Below are 19328 nucleotides of genomic sequence, written 5' to 3'. Positions count from 1 at the left end.
TTCTCTGGACTAAAACAGACAATGTAAATAAAAACAACCAATCCTTGAGCACTCAAGCATTTACCTAATTGTGTGTTTATAGCAGTGTCATATCTAGCTATTGATTATTGTCATTTTACAGAAGTGGCATATCTAGTACATGAACTAGGATTCATATCAATGTATCTGATCCCAAACTGAGTTCCCTTTGTAATCACAGTGAAGTGTTCCTTACCAAAGAACTATATGCTTAAATTGTGTGCTTTGGACCTTTATGAATGATTTTGCTTCACTGTAAAACTGGCAATGTTGATGATGGTTATTACATAAATGAAGACCCATCAGAAATGATTCCCAGGTCTTTTGTTCAGAAAAGACTGAGACTCCTTAGACTAATTCTTTTTGTTTTATCTCAAGAACATCGAATTCTGCGTAATTGGTTCTGTTTCCTTGTTGGCTTTGGCCACTAGGAAGCACAGAGACAACCTTTAGCAACTATACATATGCATTTTCACACACCGTTCTTACCACATATTTATTATTTTCCTGCCTGCATTTCCCTTGCCCTCATTCTCTCATTCATTTATTTTAGCTACTTTCTATTGTGTGTATTTTTTAAACCTGCTCAAATCCTTGGTGAAAATAGACAGAGTATGTTAAGTAAGTAAGTGCAATACATTCATTGTGATTCTAATTAATTTATTTGGCAAGAATTCATTAAGTGCATGTTATATTACCAGAACTATTGTAGGTACTGCATATTTACTGAGACCTCCAAAATAAAAACATTAACATTATCCCAGTGTTTGAAATATAACTTCTTATTCTACTATTCTATTTCTTATTCAGCTAGCCAGGCAGTGTCTAGCCAAAAATATAAAACTAAGACTCGCAGGAACATAGTGACTGGTATTCTGCTTTCTTGTACTACAATACTCAATAGCCTTTTAGTCTACCTCTTAACTATAGAATATTGTCAGTTTGAGTAGTTTCATGCATGAGACATGGAGACCAGTTACAAGCAAAACATATTCATAACCACAGCAATAGTAGTGCTAACCACCAACAGTTTCTTCAGCAGCATTACAGATATTAATTAATCCTCAAAACTAATTTTTATGCCAGCACCCTTAGGCCTGAGAGGGGGGATGAGTTATACTTTATAGAACATTTTTCATTAGACAAAAATGAAATGCAATAACAACACACAAATGAAAGCCAGAGTTGCCTGTTATGACTACTAATCCAATTCTACAGAGAAAAGAAGAAACAAACTAAGATCAGTCAGGATTACCCATAACACACATGTCTGATTCAATTTTGTTATCCTTCGAGTTTATCTCACTCGTTGAGTGCTCTGGCCACTTTTGAAAAGGTGAATTAATTATTAAGCAATTTCTGTAAAGCTACTTAAGTCAGCTTTTTCTTTCCACCCCAAGAGTAATGATGCAAGCAAATGCATTCACAGAGTAGGATGCAATTGAAGCTTCAATTGATTTCAATTATTTGCTATATTTCAGCTAAATTAGCAGTTTAGGATTCATTTTCCCATTTAACTTTAATTTTCTACACAAAGGAGACATAGATATTTTAAACTTGACTATTTACTTGTAAAACATACATTCTAATGTTTTTACACCACAGCAACTATTACCCAATGTTTTTCTCTTAATAGAGACCCTTCTAATTAATGTGCTTATTCATCTTTCATAGTTACTTCCAGAGAAGATTGATACTTAATTCTGTCAAGGCAAAACAAAGTTCCTAAAAGATCTTGAGTTGTTGCTCTCTGAACATATATTCAATCATTTTGAAGTGTTCTGACTGGTAGCCTGGTATAATTATTTTAAAATTGGATGAACTGTATATTTATATTAAGGAGAAACCTGAGATACACTTACAAGAGAAACTCAACTAAAAATCTTTTTTACTGATGTGCAGAATCCTGTGTCAAAGTCGTTGAATATTAAATTATGGCCCTGCTTAGGTTCTATTCAAGGTAGATTTGACCTTTCAAACCAAAGAATTTCTTTGCATGAATAATTTGTGCAACTCTGATCCATGTTAACAATAAACAAAAATTAAGAGAAGTATCACAGTTAATGTATATGCCATCTAGAGTGTTTTCTTGTGAGTCACAGACAACCCTTCCCAAAGTGGCTTAAACAGTAACAGCAAGTTGAATCAGTCACCAGGTACTGGTGCCTTCAGTGTTTCTATTCCATTTCCTGTTCTACTTCATCTGTGTCTTCCTCTATATTTTAGCTTTATCTTCAGATGACTCCCTTCAAAGACGCAAATGGTTCATGCATTCCAGATGTCACATTGGCAATATATCACAATATTCAGGAAGAGATAATTTCTTTGAGTTACTCTCTGAAAAGCAAGCAAACCTCTTCTTCAAAAAAAAAAAAAACAACTTTAAAAAAAATGTTTATTTATTTTTGAGAGAGAGACACACACAGCACAAGCAGGGGAGGGGAAGAAAGAGGAGACAGAATCTGAAGCAGGCTCCAGGCTCTAAGTTAGCACAGAGACCAATGCGGGGCTAGAACATACCTGAGCCATTGGAAGCTTAAAAGACTGAGCCACCCAGGCGCCACCAAGCAAATCTCTTCTTAATGAAAATTTTAATTGGGCCCCGTGCCCACTGGGAATCAATCCGGGGGTACAGAGAAATGTCATATTCTGATTGGCCTACACCTGGGTTCCTTAGCCAATCATTGTGGCCAGAGGGGTGGGACTGACCTGGGTTTGGACCAATCACAGCTCCCCACTGGACCTGGTAGAAAGGTAAACCCCACCCTGAGCACAGGCTACTATGCTGAACAGGAGAGGAAGAATGGATGCCAGGGTAATAACCAGGTGACCACGTCAATTCCTAAGCTTCTTTCAGAGTTCTCTTTTCTTTTATTCACAGGATAAGTGTGGGAGCATAATGTGAAACCCAAGAATGCACAAAAGCAGTTTTTAAAAATTGTTGTGGATAGAAGCCTAAAGATTATGGTGAGTCCCATTTTCCGATTTCTGAGACTTTATCCAAGTCTCAAACACTGAAATTTGCTTGAATTCTAGATCAGAGTAAATGTGGCTTTTCATAGTATTTTCTCACTATTTTTAAGAGAAATTTTGCATACAAGACTTTGCTGCAGACTGGCCCTCAGTCTGCCTGTTATTCCAGAAAACTCAGCAGGCCTGATGATTCCTACCTCCTTCACGACTTCCTTGAGGCAGCTGCTTCTCAGTGATGTCACTATGTGAGAATCCAAGGGCAAAGAGGCTGCTAAGTGAGCTGGAGTCTTCTCCCTGGCACAGAGTCAGGTAATTCATCCTTGTCACAGGCATGGAGACAAAGAGACCTGCTAAACTAGCAACTCCTTGTCTCACGTGGTGCTAGAAAATAAAGATAGATATGTGGAAGAATGCATCTGAGCAAATGAATAAGACTGGCGTCATGAGTTCATACGGGCAAATTATTTCTGATACAGAAACAGAGTCAACTGTACCACTAAACTCTATCATTGAATTTTCCTTCTTTTAATGATCGTCAGAAAAGACTGTAACACTAAGCATCTAGTGAAGGAATTCTCCTGAAAGGAAAAAAAGATGTCTTAAAGTAACCAAAATAGTAAATTTAGGAATTTAGAAATAGTTTTATTTAGTGTGAGAAGTTATTCTTTTAAAACGATAGAATTCATAGTGTTTTCTACTTGAAACTTTTCATTTTAAATCTCTTAAAATTGAATCTCTAATAAAGGCTGCCAGCTTCACACACACAAAACAATCATCATATCCAACTAATCAAAGTCCTTTCAGTAGCCAAGTGACAAATCTGTTATTGCTTAGAGAAAGTCAGAGAAGTAATCCGTTTTGATTTAAGCGAAGTTTCAGACTCTGTCCTACTTGGCATATACTGTAATAATCTGCTTCTAAAGTTCCACTGGCTGGAGAATGGAATCTGTCAATTCATTAATTTAGTCAGTCAACAAGCATTCTTTGTGTACTTACTGCATGCCAGACATGGTGCTTGGCACATTCTGAGCTTCCAACTTTACCACCAGCAGCACCAACTGAAGGTTGCAAGAAAAAGGATTAAGGAATAGAAGAGAATAGGAGAGGCACGTGGAGAGAAGGAAGAGAGAAAAAGAAGAAGAGCAGGAGATAAGGACAAAGGGGAGATTTATCCATTGCTGGCCAGTTAATGTTGGTAGCTGGCTTCTGTCTTGGCCATGCTCTTATTTAGTGAGAATGAAGAGGAGAAAAAGGGAGAGGCAAATGAGGAGAGAAAACTCCCAAGGGCTCTCTACCATCTTCACTCGATCAGCCTCAGTGCTGTTCTTAATTATCACACCATCCCACCACCAACCCTATATTCAGTGGCAGGACTCTAGCACGGCTTCCCTTATTCCAGAATGTTGGAGACAACTCTAATGCCTTGAAACCACCAAGGATGAAAGGTGTGGTCTTGGCTCCCTACGATGTAACTCTGAATGAATATTCTGGTAACAGAGCCTCTATTACCACCTACAGTAGTTCTGTAGGATTAGTTTTTTAATTCACTGACTCATGCATTGATGACCTACTAGGATTAGTCATTATTCTAGGCTGTGGGAAGCAATGATTATATACTAGCAGGGGGACATATATAATATACAAGGAAATTAACAAGAAAGTATCAAATAGTAAATTTTTTGAGCTATACAAGGAATTAAAACAGGAAAACAGAATAGAACGACTAGGTGGCTAATTTGCATTGGGTGTCAGGAAAGATCTAATAGTTAAGGTGAGTCTACTAGGCAGGGATAACCAGTGACATTTGTTTCTGAGTGTCCAAAGAACAAGAAGGAACGGTTTTGCTAAAATCAGAAAAAATAGCATCTAAGTGAGGAAATGAGTGTCAATGCCCTAAGGTGGAAACATATCTGACTTATTCAAGGATCTCAAGTAAAACCAGTGTGACTGGAGCACAGAGGCTGAGGGGAAAGGGGTGATAGAAAGCTGAGGGCACAGCACAAAAGGCATTGTGGGAGAGTAATTTTGGGTTTAAGTTTTACTCCTGGGGTAAGAGGAAGTTATTTTTGAGTCAGAATATTACAATACACCGACATTATATGCTGCTAGCATCATCAGAACACATTGCAAATCTATTACATGCTAAATAAATTTGTGAACTTTTCTGGGATCCAAACCATCGTGAGAAAGATTATGTCCATGAGAAAATGCTTTCTGAATTCCAGAACAATCTCTTCAGATCTGATTCATTTGTAACCTGGGTGGGGATCTTCCCTTGGCTTGGGCATTGTCCCAATATTGCATCACTGTTTACTTGTATTCTTCATTAAAAATTGGGAAAGGGGACAACCATAGACTATTTGAATCTCCTAGGCCTCAAGAAGAATCTAGTTTATCATTTCTCTCTTTTCCAACGTGCATAGAATCTGGCTACTGGCAGAATACATTTGAGAGTAGTCATTTACATTAAGTCTTCTTAATTTGTTTTAAAATGTTTTCTGACAAAAAGAAAAAAAATTAATTGATACCATCTTCTCTTTAGTTTTAATTAGATGACTTTTGCCTTGAATTTTTTCATAAACCCTTTTGACTTACAAAGCAATAATAATAAATCATCACCACTTTGAAAATTTCACTGGGAAGCAACATGTGAAAAGCAATTATATATTTAGTAATTTGTGAAAATAACCAGTTATTTTATTTGGGGAAACATATCTTGTTTTTTAGGATGAAGAGATCACTCTAGTATATGTCATGGGCTTCATCAATAATTTGAAACAAATTTAGGACTTAGATAAATATATAAATGTAAAATGGCTTACCAGGTGAATACCACAGACCCACAAATCCAAATTGATCAAGTAATATGATGAAATTAAAATGTGATTTTCCAGTTATGAGTACTCATCACACATAAAACTGCCATAATGTTTTCAAAAAATGTTATATTATGGAAATTTCAAACATACCCAAAAGAGAAAATAAGATAGTCAGCCACTCAGCTTCACTAATTATCAACATTTTTTCCATTCTGCTTTATTATCTAGCCCTACTTCTGACATTTTTAAGAGCTGAAAAAAATTATATGCATAAACTGGTAGTTATTCTGATGTTAACTGCAAGATCATTCTTGTTTCTAACACTATGTACCTTTTTATATTTTCTTATTTTTATCACGAGTATTAGGTCTAGTTTTCTTTAGTAAAAATTTAGGTAAATTTAAGTAAAAATCTATCATATTTTTTTTCACAGCATCACATCTCTGAGTGCCTGTGGGAATTCAATAAGAGATAAGTACTAGTTGTTTAGATGTTTCCAGATTTTCTGTTTCAGAACCATAGTGGTAATGGAGAGGGGCTGGCAAATGAGCAAAGGAGTGAGATAATAGCTGATAAGGACAAAACAGGAACTACTTTTTTGCTTGATGATACTTGATGAGTTTAGACTGAATGTTAATGATAGGAGAGGAATCGGGATCTGGGAATCACTGTAAAAGAATAAATTTCTTCCTGGGCCTGTGCCTAATGAATCTTAGACTTGTTTCCCCTACTGTAGAATCCAGTCTTATACATCTCCATTTCTACAACCATTCTTTTATTTAAGGTTTTTATTTCCCCCATGCATTTCTGTGACTGCCTCTTCCTTTCCTAACTCCATTACATTTTCCATTTTATCTACCTGCAGTCGAAGAAATATTTCTAAAACTCAGGTATGAGCATGTCGGAATTCTCCAGTGGTTCTTCACTGACTTTAGGATGAGGCTGATTCTTTAGTATGAATTAGGTGAACATTTTAAACCCAACTCCAGCTTACCTCTTTGCCACCATAGTATTTTGAACTTGTTGCATGAACTAAGATGACTGCTATAGGTATCCCTTCCTGGTGAAAACTAACTTCACACCATCTATTCCTCAAAGTATCCTCTCATTTAGAGTCCTGAACTTCATCTGTATGAAGTGCTCCTCCCCTCCTCCCATAGCACCAACCAGGTTGTGTTGTAAAGTCTGTTGACATCTTCATTTCCCAACTAGACAAAAACTCCCTGAGGCCACCTACCATGTTTTGCTCCTCATTGCATCCTCAGTGTGTTTGCTATTGCTCAGTATGTGTTCAATAAATGTTGGCTGTAAGGGTGCCTGGTAGCTCAGTCAGTTAAGCGTCTTAGGTCATGGCTTAGGTCATGGTCTTGTGGTTTGTCAGTTTGAGCTCCGCATGAGACTGTCTGCTCTCAGCACAGAGCCTGCTTCAGACCCTCTCTCTGTCCCCTCTCTCTCTTCCCCTCCCCTGGGGCTCTCTCTCTCTCTCTCTTTCAAAAATGAATAAACACTTAAAAACAAAAAAAACTAAATATTGGTTTTAGAAATGGCTGACTGAATGAATGAAAAATATGCAATTCTGCTTTTTTTAGTAAAATAATTCTGCCAGAAAGAAAAGGAAAGAATCATCATTTGGAGTGTAGTTTGCTATATAATAAACCATGGTAGAAAATTTTGTCTAGTCAAGTATAAAATTCTAGAGCTATTTTCATAAATATATTAATATTCTTACTATATTCTTAATATTTTTACCTATTTTCTTAAATATATTTATAATTCTAGATATGTAATTTGATTTCTTTTAATGTTTATTTTTATTTTTGAGAGAGAGGGAGAGAGACGGAACATGAGTGGGGAAGGGGCAGAGGGAGAGGGAGACGCAGAATCCGAAGCAGGCTCCAGGCTCTGAGCTGTCAGCACAGAGCCTAATGCGGGGCTTGAACTCTTGAACTGCAAGGTCATGACCTGAGCCGAAGTCGGATGCTTAACTGACTGAGCCACCCAGGTGCCCCTAGATCTATAATTTTAAAATATTATTATTCATTGTTATCAAATCCACATTAACAATACACCTCAGTGGGGTTTCAATGGCACATCTTTGCTGTGAGCCAAATGTGGGTCCTCCACCTTCTCTCCCCAAATGGATTACTGTACTTTGTTAGCAGCAGCCTGAATAACTCTATGTTCCCTAAGAGACTCCAAGAAAATGAGAATGGATGAGAGGAAGTTGAGTCTATTTTTCCCCTCAAGAAAACAAGCAGACATTCCCCCCAAACCTGATAAACACAGGTTACTTAGGTTTTTGATGGGATTTATTGATTTATTTGTGTTATGTTTCAGTGTCTTATGCAATTTTAAGCTATTTGTGTTCCATACACTCAAGCCTTTCAGAAACAGATGGAACATAAATTTAAAATAAATAAAAGTGCAATTTGATCTGTATATAGCCACAGAATTGTCAACACTTATGCCACATAATATGTTGGTATATTTGTTTCATGTTTATGATATGAAATTGATCGATTTTGTCACCTACAGGATAAATATATTTATAAGAGATCTATTTATAAGAGACTTAAACCTTATTACCTAAATGGAGAATGTGCCTGACTGCTCCATTTAAATAGCTCTGAGCTTAATGCAGTGCATATTAGAGAAAAGATATGAAAAATTATGCCCCTTTTAAGTGCCTGGGGGAATATACAATCCTTCCAAGTACAGTTAAGAATAATTTGTCTAAAGGTTGTAATTCAAGCTATAATTTATTTTTACTTCCAGATTTTTGCTATCATTTTCTTTATATTGGTTCTTCTGCCAAAAAAAAAATTGCATCTCTAACAATATGTATTTTTAACAAGGCTATGGAAGGGCACCTGAGTGGCTCAGTGGGTTGAGCGTCCAACTTCTGCTCAGGTCATGATCTGGCAGTTTGTGGGTTGAGCCTTGCATCAGGCTCTGTGCTGACAGCTCAGGGCCTGCAGCCTATTTTGGATCCTGTGTCTCCCTCTCTCTCTGCTTCTTCTCTGCTCGCACTCTTTCTCTCTCTCAAAAATGAATAAATATTTTTTTAAAATTAAAAAAATATAAAAATAAAGCTATAGAAGAATTTTCAGCTTTAAAACACGTAAGATTTTGTAAAGGTCCTCCAGTCTTATTAAGAATAATATGGGAAATTATGTGATTCAGATTCAGATTCAACAAACATTTACTGAAAAGCTCCTATATGCCAACCATTCTGCCAAGTGTTTTATCATGATATTTCATTTGATCTCTGTAACAATTTGATGAGGAAGGTATTATTAGTATCTCTATTTTACAGATGGTAACTGAGACTCATGGAAATTGAGTAAATTACTTACATTACACAAATAGAAAGGAAAATGTCTTGGAAACAGTGCGACACATGGTAGGCATTCAGTAAATGCTTGCTGAACCTGAAACAGCACTGCCTCTTAAGACAAATACTGTTTCTTTTCAGCATTCTTAGATCTTAAACTATACAAAATGAGTAAACATGAGGCTTGGCAAGTAGTCTGGCTTATTTATGTCTTTATTTTTTGTAAGTAATCTGTTATTTTATCTGAACAGAATATTGAACTGTCTGCCGGTTTTTAAAACTTTTCAAGCATGATTGAGGCCAAGCTTCTCAAATCCTATTGTATTATTAGCTCAACACATTTCTCTCCCTTATTATTTTACTGAGGTATCTAAGAGAAATTTTTTTTCAGCGGAAGCAGTTTGAGAGTCTTTTAGTCAATCTAGAAAACCATCTTCTATGTTTAGTCGGTGCTCATTGACATTGAAATTTGGGCTTTGCAAATGACAAATTGCTTTAAAGTCAAGCTTTATGCTTTCTTGATCATTTCCTCCAGCACCTCACATAGTGCCTTGTACATCACAGATACTCAGTAAATACCAGATGGATGAAATAATGGATGAATAATTTTTGTATTGAATGCCACACACGTATAAAACCAGTTATTCTTCTCTGAAATGTTTCTGTGGATTGAGTCAATATGGCTAGTTAGTCAGTTTGGCTAATGAAAATTTAAAATCTAATTCATAGTATAGCATTTTATATTTTCTATTGTTTTAATACAAGAGAAATGTCTTTGCAGTTTCCTCATCTACCCTCACAGTTTCTCCGGGAAGCTCTACGTAGTAGAAAGTACAGCAGTTCTTGAGGCCACTAACCCAACCTCCGCTTGCAGTTCTGTAGATGTCCGTAGTTCTTCCTCACATCTCCACAGACTGCTAAGGCTTTTTCTTTGAGAGAAATCCTGTCCCTGATGACTTCAAGCCATTAACCTGATGAGAAAAATCATATAAGAAACAATACATGATTAACATGTTAAATAGACATTATTCTTCCATTTACCACGAGTGAATGGGATAATTAGTATCAAGAAAGTACATTCTGAAGTTGAATATAGTCCTAAAACTTTAATTGATGAACAAAATAATCAACTGGGGCTTAATGAGAGCATGGTAGAAAACATTTCAAGTTCCATGGGACAAATGCATTATGCAGCAATATCCAATATGTCTTTGGAGCCTCACAAATAGTTGTTGTAATCACTTCCACTTTTACATTTAAAGGAAATGTGTTGTTAGTTATGGCAACTCCACCCTGGCTACCTTCCCAGAAAATTGTGTGCTAAATATATTCAGGCAAAAACAATGAAGACTTGTTCACATTTTGATATTGGAGTCCTTTTGTGGTTTTCAATGAACACCTTACTGACCTAATGATTTGGAGGACACATTTCTAAATTCTGCAGCTGAAAATGCTTCCATACTGGTGTATCGCTTTATTTCCCTCTGGGATGAGGACATTTAAGTACCACTGGAAAAGAACTTTGCTGAATCCTGCACAAATATAAATCAGCTCTTTCTGAGGTTACCAACTTGCATCAATCAAAAACTGTTGGAATATAAATAAGTGTGATACTGGAGTGTATGGGTAAAAAATAAAAAGCGTGCTCCATTACAACCAGAATGCCCTTAATTAAAGAATATCTTTAATTTTACTTTTTAATATAAAACTATATTTTCTGGAGGTTGGATGATAACTATGTAGTAACTACTCAGTATTCTTATGTCAGGCTACTGTTTCAGAATGGATATTTAGAATTCTTATCCTTCTAGATTTGTCCTAGATAAATGTGCATTGAATTAGATGTTATATGCTCTTTTTTGTTTTTTAATATTCCATCTCTGGCACAACCTCAAGTACCAATAACTGACCTTTTTTTTCTTTTTTAAGTTCATTTATTTATTTTGAAAGAGAGAGAGAGAGCATGAGCAGGGAAGGGGCAGAGAGAGAAAGAGAGAGACAGAGAGACAATCCCAAGTAGGTTCCACACTGTCAGCACAGAGGCTGATCAGGGGCTCCATCTCACAAACTGCAAGATCCTGACCTGAGCCAAGATCAAGAGTTGGACTCTTAACCGACTGAGCCACCCAGGCACCTCTAGATGTTATATGCTCTTAATCCATCTACTCATAAAGTTATAGATTTGCAGAATGTTAGGATGCATTGTAAAGTAGGAAAAGGGCAATGAGTTCAAAAGGGCAGGCCAAAACCAGACTACAAAGGGCCTTAAGAAGAGGGTAAAGAATTTGGATTTCCTTGGCAATTCCATGGGACGTCATCTGAGAGTTTCAGGGAAGGGAGTAACAGGGTCTGATTTATGCTTTAGGTTGAAAACTCTGGTGTCTGTGTGAACAATAAGCAACAAAGTAGCCAGAACAGAGGCAGGAAGACAAGTTGAGGTGTTATTACAGTAGTTCAGGAAAGACAGAATAATGACTTGGACAAGGGTTGCATTGAAAGTATTGGAGATAGAAGAATCTGATGAGATTTCTAAGTGTTTGATTTGAGCGAGTAACTGGATGGGAGGTGATGCCATTTGCTGTTCTTGAGAAAGCTGAGCAAAGAGAAGATTGAAGAGATAAGCTTAATTGGGCTTGCTGATCATATTAAAGTTTAAGGCACCGCTTGGACATCCAACTGGCAAAATTGAATAGACAGTAGAGGCTGTGCTTCAGGGTAGATGTCTGGAGTAGGGATAAAAAATTGGGAGTGTTCATCATGTGGGTAGCCTTTACAGCTGCCTAAATGAGACCACTTAGGTAGAAAGTGTAGCTAGAGGAGAAATGGACAATAATTAAGTCTGTGCGGAACCCAGTAGGAGGTCTGATAGAGAAAAAATAGCCAGCAATGAGGCAAATATGGGATAGGCAGTGAACTGGGAAGAAAACGCAGTGTTGTATCATTGAAGCCAACTGAAGTAAGCATTGAATCAAACAAAACAAAAAACGGCAAAAAGAGGGAGCGATCAATTGCATAAAATGTATCAAAATGCCAAGTAAGATGAGAAAAAGGAGAGAGAGTTTGCTTTGGTTATATCAGGTGCTTTGTAGTCTTAAATAGTATCATTTCAATGGAGACAAAAAGCTGATTGGAGACACCAAAGGAGCCAAGGGAATGAAGAAGTGGAGATAGCAAGTAGAGAGCCCTTTGAGGAGATTTGTTGTGAACAAAGACACAGATCTGTAGCTGAACTGGTTGACATAACTTGCTATGTGTGAACAGATAGTAAGCAAGCACATCCTTGCTTTGGACCTCAGATGTTCTGACTCTGAACCAAATATAGTAGGTCTTAATTAGTACCAAAAGACCATTTTAAAAGTATTTTCTTAATATTTTTTCTTTTATTTTCATCTTTAACTAAATATTGCTATAGTCAATTAGGCAGCTGCCTAATACTGAGATGCTGTGAGAGCTGATTCTTAAATAAGAGGTCTGAGAATACTAGATAGCTGTCAGGGGCCCAACGAATACTGAAGTATGGCGCAGATTTTGTCACTGAAGAGATCCACACCTGTCACAAACAAGAAGTAACTGTACATTGTATACTTTTGGGGTCCCATTTCAGAAGAGAAATAGTTCCTATTTTCCAACTGCATTATTGTATAGAAAGAGTAGAGCCAAAAGTGATTTCATCATGCTTCATCTGAAAGCTTATCTATGACACATCAAGAAAATGATTTCACTTTGGTTGGTATTTAAGTCAGCCAGTATGTATAATATAGGAAATGAATGTCACATGAAGTAGGACTGACTCAGCATAATTATATCCATTGCCATTTAAGTGTGGGGATGTGGTTCCTGAGGCAAAATTTGAAAGTAAGCTTTTAAAGACTGCATGTGATCTTATAGATAATAAAAATTGGAAGGGAAGGGAGGAAGAAAACCAAAGAAATGAACAATTATTGATCAGTCATGTGCTTAGCACTAATGCTAAGTACTTTAAAATGCATTCATTTTGCATTTTTTAGTTTTAACAAAAGGTCTTTTATGGTTATTATCTGGATGGCAAAAATTGAGGCTCAGGAAAGCTAGTTCCCTAGTATAACATATCAGGGAACCAATGCATGCTCTAACTAAATTCCAGCTCCAGCAATTAAATATAATACCATCATCTGTGCTAGCAAAAACTTCATCACATAACTATAACATATCACTTTATTTCTTAGGTTTATTTTGAAGAAGAGAAATAATGGAATTATGTAGGAATTCTTAGAATTCTGCTACATACCATTCCATTCCATCTTAGCTATGACTGTATGTCACATGTCATTCATATGAGCTTGACACATGGGGGAAGAAATCCCTGCACCTCTGGTTCAAAATGTATTTGTGATCCATTTACAAAGTCTTTCAGGAATACAGAAATAAAAACTACATAGTTTTGCTGCTATATTAGTGGAAGAGACACATATAAGTGGTCTCTTGTTTAGATTTTTAAATCCATAAAAGATTTCTCCTGTGCACTCCTGGAAGACTGGAAGCCTTTAACTGAGAGTCCAGCACCTAATAGGAGGGGCTCAATAAATATTCACAGATAAATCAACCTCTGTGTATGTCAGGCACTTTGGATTATAAGAAGGAAAGTAAAAACTTAGGCTGCCTGAAGCAAAGGGAAGGTAAGAATTCACACAAAGGGACAGAGACAGAGAGACCCAGAGATGCAAACAGCTCTGGGGATCAATTTCTCCCTCCTTTCTTCTGGCCTTCAAGGTCTTTGTCTCATAGATCCTGTGTGCTGTTTTCTTCCTTTTTCTCTGACTATTAGACAATCCTCTTTGTAGTTCTTTAGTTTAGTTTGTAAGGAAGTCTGCCTGATAGACTCACCTACTCATTATTATCTCTTTTGGGCAGAAATTTATATTCTAGGCCATTTCTTGCTCCAAATTTGAGTGTGTTCCCTGATCCATCCAATAAGTGCTCGTTGGTAACTCAAAATACAATGAAGTGCTGCTTTTTTGACCAATGCATTAGTTCCTATGATCTTTTACTTAAGGATCTAATTTGACTTGTATCAATAGCATAGACTTTGGCTATATCTCTGCCTAGGTCATTTCAGAACAAGTCTAACACTTTGCTTCCTGTCCTTGAAGAGCAAAGAAAAATTATATGAAATATTGACAGAATTTTTTTTAAGATTTTATTTTTGAGTAATCTCTATACCCAGTGTGGGGCTCGAACTTACAACCCCAAGAATAAGAGTCACATGCTCTAATGACTGAGCCAGTCAGTACCTTTCATTGAGAATCTTTTTAAAAGAAATATAACAGAAATCCAAATGTGCCAGAATATCAAACACTGAAGAAAGAAGTTTGATCAACACCAAAAAAAATGAAATAATCCAATTAAAAATGGGCAGAGGACCTGAATAGACATTTTTCAAAAAAAGACATAGAGGGGCGCCTGGGTGGCGCAGTCGGTTGAGTGTCCGACTTCAGCCAGGTCACGATCTCGCGGTCTGGGAGTTCGAGCCCCGCGTCAGGCTCTGGGCTGATGGCTCAGAGCCTGGAGCCTGTTTCTGATTCTGTGTCTCCCTCTCTCTCTGCCCCTCCCCCGTTCATGCTCTGTCTCTCTCTGTCCCAAAAATAAATAAATGTTGAAGAAAAAAAAAATTTAAAAAAAGACATAGAGATGGCCAACAGACACATAAAAAAATGTTCAACATCACTAATCATTAGAGAAATACAAGTCAAAACCATAATAAGATCTCACCTTATGCCAGTCAGCACGGTTTGTATCAAAAAGTCAAGAAATAATAAACATTGGCAATGATGAAAAGGGAATCCTGGTGCACTATTGGTAGCAATGTGAATTGGTGCAGTCACTTAGAAAACAGGGTAGAAGTTGGTTATTCAAGAAATTAAAGATGGAAATATCATACAACACAGTAATTCTACTTATGGGTATGTAACAAAGAAAACAAAAACACTAATTCAAAAAGATATATACACTACTATGTTTATTGCAGTGTTATTTACAATCACCAAGATAATGGAAGCAACCTAAGTGTCCATTGATAAATAAATGGACAAAGAAGATGCAGCATATATATACAATGCAATATTACTCAGCCATAAAAAAGAATGAAATCTCTTGCCACTTGCAACATGTATGGACCCAGAGAGCATGTTAAGTGAAATAAGTCAAACAGAAAAGACAATTACCATATGATTTCACTTATATGTAGAATCTAAAAAACAAAACAACTTGTGATGAGCACTGAGTATTGTATGAAAGTGATGAATCACTGAATTCTACTCCTGAAACTAATATTGCATTGTATGTTAACTAACTAAAATTCTTTTAAATGTTTATTTATTTATGAGGCAATGTTTATTTAAATGTTTATTTCTTTATTTTTGAGAGAGTGAGAGGCAGAGATTGAGAGCCTGAGTGGAGGAGGAGCAGAGAGAGAGAGAGAGAGAGAGAGAGAGAGAGAGGAAGAGAGAATTCCAAGCAGGCTCTGCACTGTCAGCGCAGAGCCCAACATGGGGCTCAAACCCATGAACTGTGAGATCATGACCTGAGCCAAAATCAAGAGTTGGATGCTCAACAAACTGGGCACCCCTTAACTAACTAGAATTTAAATAAAAATTTGAAAATATAAATAAATAAATAAATAAATAACAAAACAAAGAGAATGGAAATAGACTCATGAATACAGAGAACCTACTTGTGGTTGCCAGAGTGGTGAGGTAGCGGTGAGGGGATGGATGAAATAGGTGAAGGGAATTTTGTACAAACTTCTAGTCATAAAATAAGTCAATCACAGGGATGAAAAGTATAGCACAGGGAATATAGTCAATAATATTATAATAACTTTGCACAATGGTATTATAATAACTTTGCACTTACTGTGGTGAGCATTTCATAATATATAGAATTGTTGAATCACTACCTGGTACACCTGAAGTTAATATAATGTTGTATGTCAACTATACTTAAATTAAAAAAAAAAAAGAAAGTAGTTTGAAAGTGAGTTGTTTCTCCTCAAAGATTAGAGTTGACACAAACCAAATTCATGCACCACTTACTTTGTATGAAAAATATTTTTGACAGCTAACAAAGTGGTTAGGACTTTATTTTTAAAGTTAGTTATTTTATAAGTTAGGACTTATAAACTTTAAAGATTATAGAAATTTGGTACACTGGTAGTAGTAGGTTACATTCTGAGACATATAGGAATAGCTTTGCCCTCGTGGTAAAAGAATGTGCCTTGTGATTAGACTCCAGAATAACAAACATGCCAGTGAAAGACAGAATATGGGCAAGAAATTCATTGTTTCCCCCCAAAAATGAAGCTGTTAATAAGATACATTTTAAGACATCAGGGATATGAGTATAGCTTGATAAGTGTTTATATTGGTTTTTCACTTTGGCACCTACATATATGCTGTAAAAATTTTGACTTCTTTTCAAAGGCAAATTTACATACAATCTAAGCACATAGAGAATCTAGATTGCGCATTCCCCCCACCTTAAAATGTTTATTTATTTTGAGAGAGAGAGAGTGAGCACGTGTGTGCATGTGAGCAGGGGAGTGGCAGAGAGAGAAAGGGAGAGAGAGAATCCCAAGCAGGCTCCATGCTGTCATCACTGAGGCTCAATCTCACAAACTGTGAGATCATGACCTGAGCCAAAATCGAAAGTCAGACACTTAAATGACTGAGCCACTCAGACACTCCTCTCCCTTCTTTTAAAGTGATAAAAACTTGCTATATATATTCCATAAAATCCTTCAGCAGGAAGTAATAATAAATAAAGTATAGACCCATAAATAGGAAATATTCAGGAAATCCTGAAGAATATAATTTCACTTTCCCATATAACACACATCTTATGTAAAAGGATATTGGAATGGTGTTATGGATTAAATTGTGTCTCCTCCCCCTCAACAAAAGATATGTTGGAGTCTTAAACCTCCATTACTCAGAATGTGATCTTATTGGAAAATAAGGTAGGTGCAGATATAATTAGTTAGGATGAAGTCATACTGGAGTAGTGTGGGCCCCTAATCCAATATGACTGATGTCCTTATAAAAGGGAGAAATTTGGACACAGACACACAGGGAGAACCCCCATGGAGATTGGAGTTATACCACCTCAAGTCAAGGAACTACCGGAAGCTAAGAGAGGGGCCTAGAACAGATTCTTCATTAGCTCCTTCAGAGACCCAGACAACACCTTGACCTTAGACTTCCAGGCTCTGGGGCTGTGAGGCGATGAAGTGTTGTTTAAGCCCTTCAGTTTGTGGTACTGCGTTACATTCAAAGAATCCACAAGAATGTTAAGCTTGCATGCTGTGAAGGAGCAGAGTTGGACAATACCCAACACGTCTGTTAGAATGAACTCATTTATATAAAAGCTGAAAATCTGCTGTTGAAAAAGACACAGGAACACTGACTTCACTGGGATTCAAGTCTATAAAAACATGTAAACTGAGTGGCACATGACTAAAAACAGACTGAATCATGAAAGGGAAGGCACCACAAGGTAAAACAGAGTCTGGATCCTGAGCTGCCCATTGCTTGAAGGCCAAATGGCCCCGGTGCTGTGGAAGCATTCTAGAAACGTGTGTGTGTGTGTGTGTGTGTGTGTGTGTGTGGTGAAAACCTGTGCCTCTCATCGTTTTGGAGCACAGACAGCTCTTTAGTGGGTGGGACATTGCAATAGTGTGTAAGAGAAAGTGAGCACCTTTTTTCCTGACAGCATCACAACCTGTATGGGTTGAAGGAGGCCCACATTAAGGCCATGCAACTATCAGAGCTTAAACTGAAAGTCCCGGCAAGGTTGACAATTCTCCAGTTATGTGAGTGGTTCCCAGCCCCAGGTGCAGTGGCAGCTGTCCCATTTCCTCACTGGTAGCAGGGTGATAGAAGGACACAGTCAGAGACCCCAGGGCTCCATTCACAACCTATGGAGGTTCCCAGAAGGGATTTCTGGTTTCCCGTTCCACTAACAAACAGTAATAGTAAATTATGCCTAAGGAATTTTTTTTTCAAATACATTTAGGTACTCCTCATATCTGCAGAAATACTTGGAGAGAAAGAATCTATCTCAGACCAAACTTTCTGCATGTCTGTCAGTTAAGATTGGAGCATCAAAAAATTTAAACTTTAATATATATGTTTCCTGATTTATGTACAAATTTGGATATAGCAATCTTACTACTATATGTTTAAAGTCAATTTATTATCTTTTATACAGATATAAAATTAATTATTTGAAGGAAAGTAACATCAAAAAAAAACATGTTACAACCTAATGGCTATAGCAACTATTTTATTTACTCAGTAAATTAGGCCGAAAGGCAGGCAAATGAAAACGAAACGAAGCAAATACACTAAAGGCTTCCTCACTGGCATAATGGAAAGGCTATGGAAACGCTTGAGAATGCTCCCCACAAAGTGTTGCTTGAGCTCTATTAGATCAGCTAGAAAAAAAAATGGTGGAGTCTGCCAAGCTCTGACAGCTTTCTCTATTAGAAGGAAGCGTCAGAGACTCATGTCTTCACAAACTCATTCCACGACTGTCATTCCACAGTTAAAGGACCATTTATCTGCTGGATAGTGTCCATCTTGGAGATGTCACTGTGGGTGTTCCTTGAGCTATACCTGGAAGAATCAGATATTCCACTGGGCTTGCAGCATGACCAATGTTTGTTCTGAAGTGAAAAGCCTCAACGTGGTTGTTGGAAGTAGCCATATATTTACCTATGTGGTTCCACATTTCCATAAGCCTGGAAAAAATCCAATTGTTACATCATGAAATGGATTGCTGCATGGTTCAATCACTGAATTTTTAATAGCCTTAAGTAACATTTATTGAGCACTTGCCATGAGCAAGGAATAGTGTTAAGAATTTTGCCTAGATTATCTTTTTTTTTTAGATTTTTAAAATTTATTTTGAAAGAGAGACAGAGACAGAGAGAGAGGGAGAGAGAGAGAGACAATCCCAGGCAGGCTCCGCACTATCGGTGCAGAGCCTGATGTGGGGCTTTAACTCACGAACCATGATCATGACCTGAACAGAAGTCAGATGCTTAACCAACTGAGCCACCCAGGTGTCTCCTAGATTATTTGTTTCAATCCTAAAAATAACTTTAACAAATAGGTACCCTTGTTATCTCCATCAAATGCATGAGGAAA

This window comes from Prionailurus bengalensis, chromosome F2, assembly GCF_016509475.1.
Source record: "Prionailurus bengalensis isolate Pbe53 chromosome F2, Fcat_Pben_1.1_paternal_pri, whole genome shotgun sequence".
NCBI lineage: Eukaryota > Metazoa > Chordata > Mammalia > Carnivora > Felidae > Prionailurus > Prionailurus bengalensis.
Note: the sequence above shows the minus strand (reverse complement) of the source record.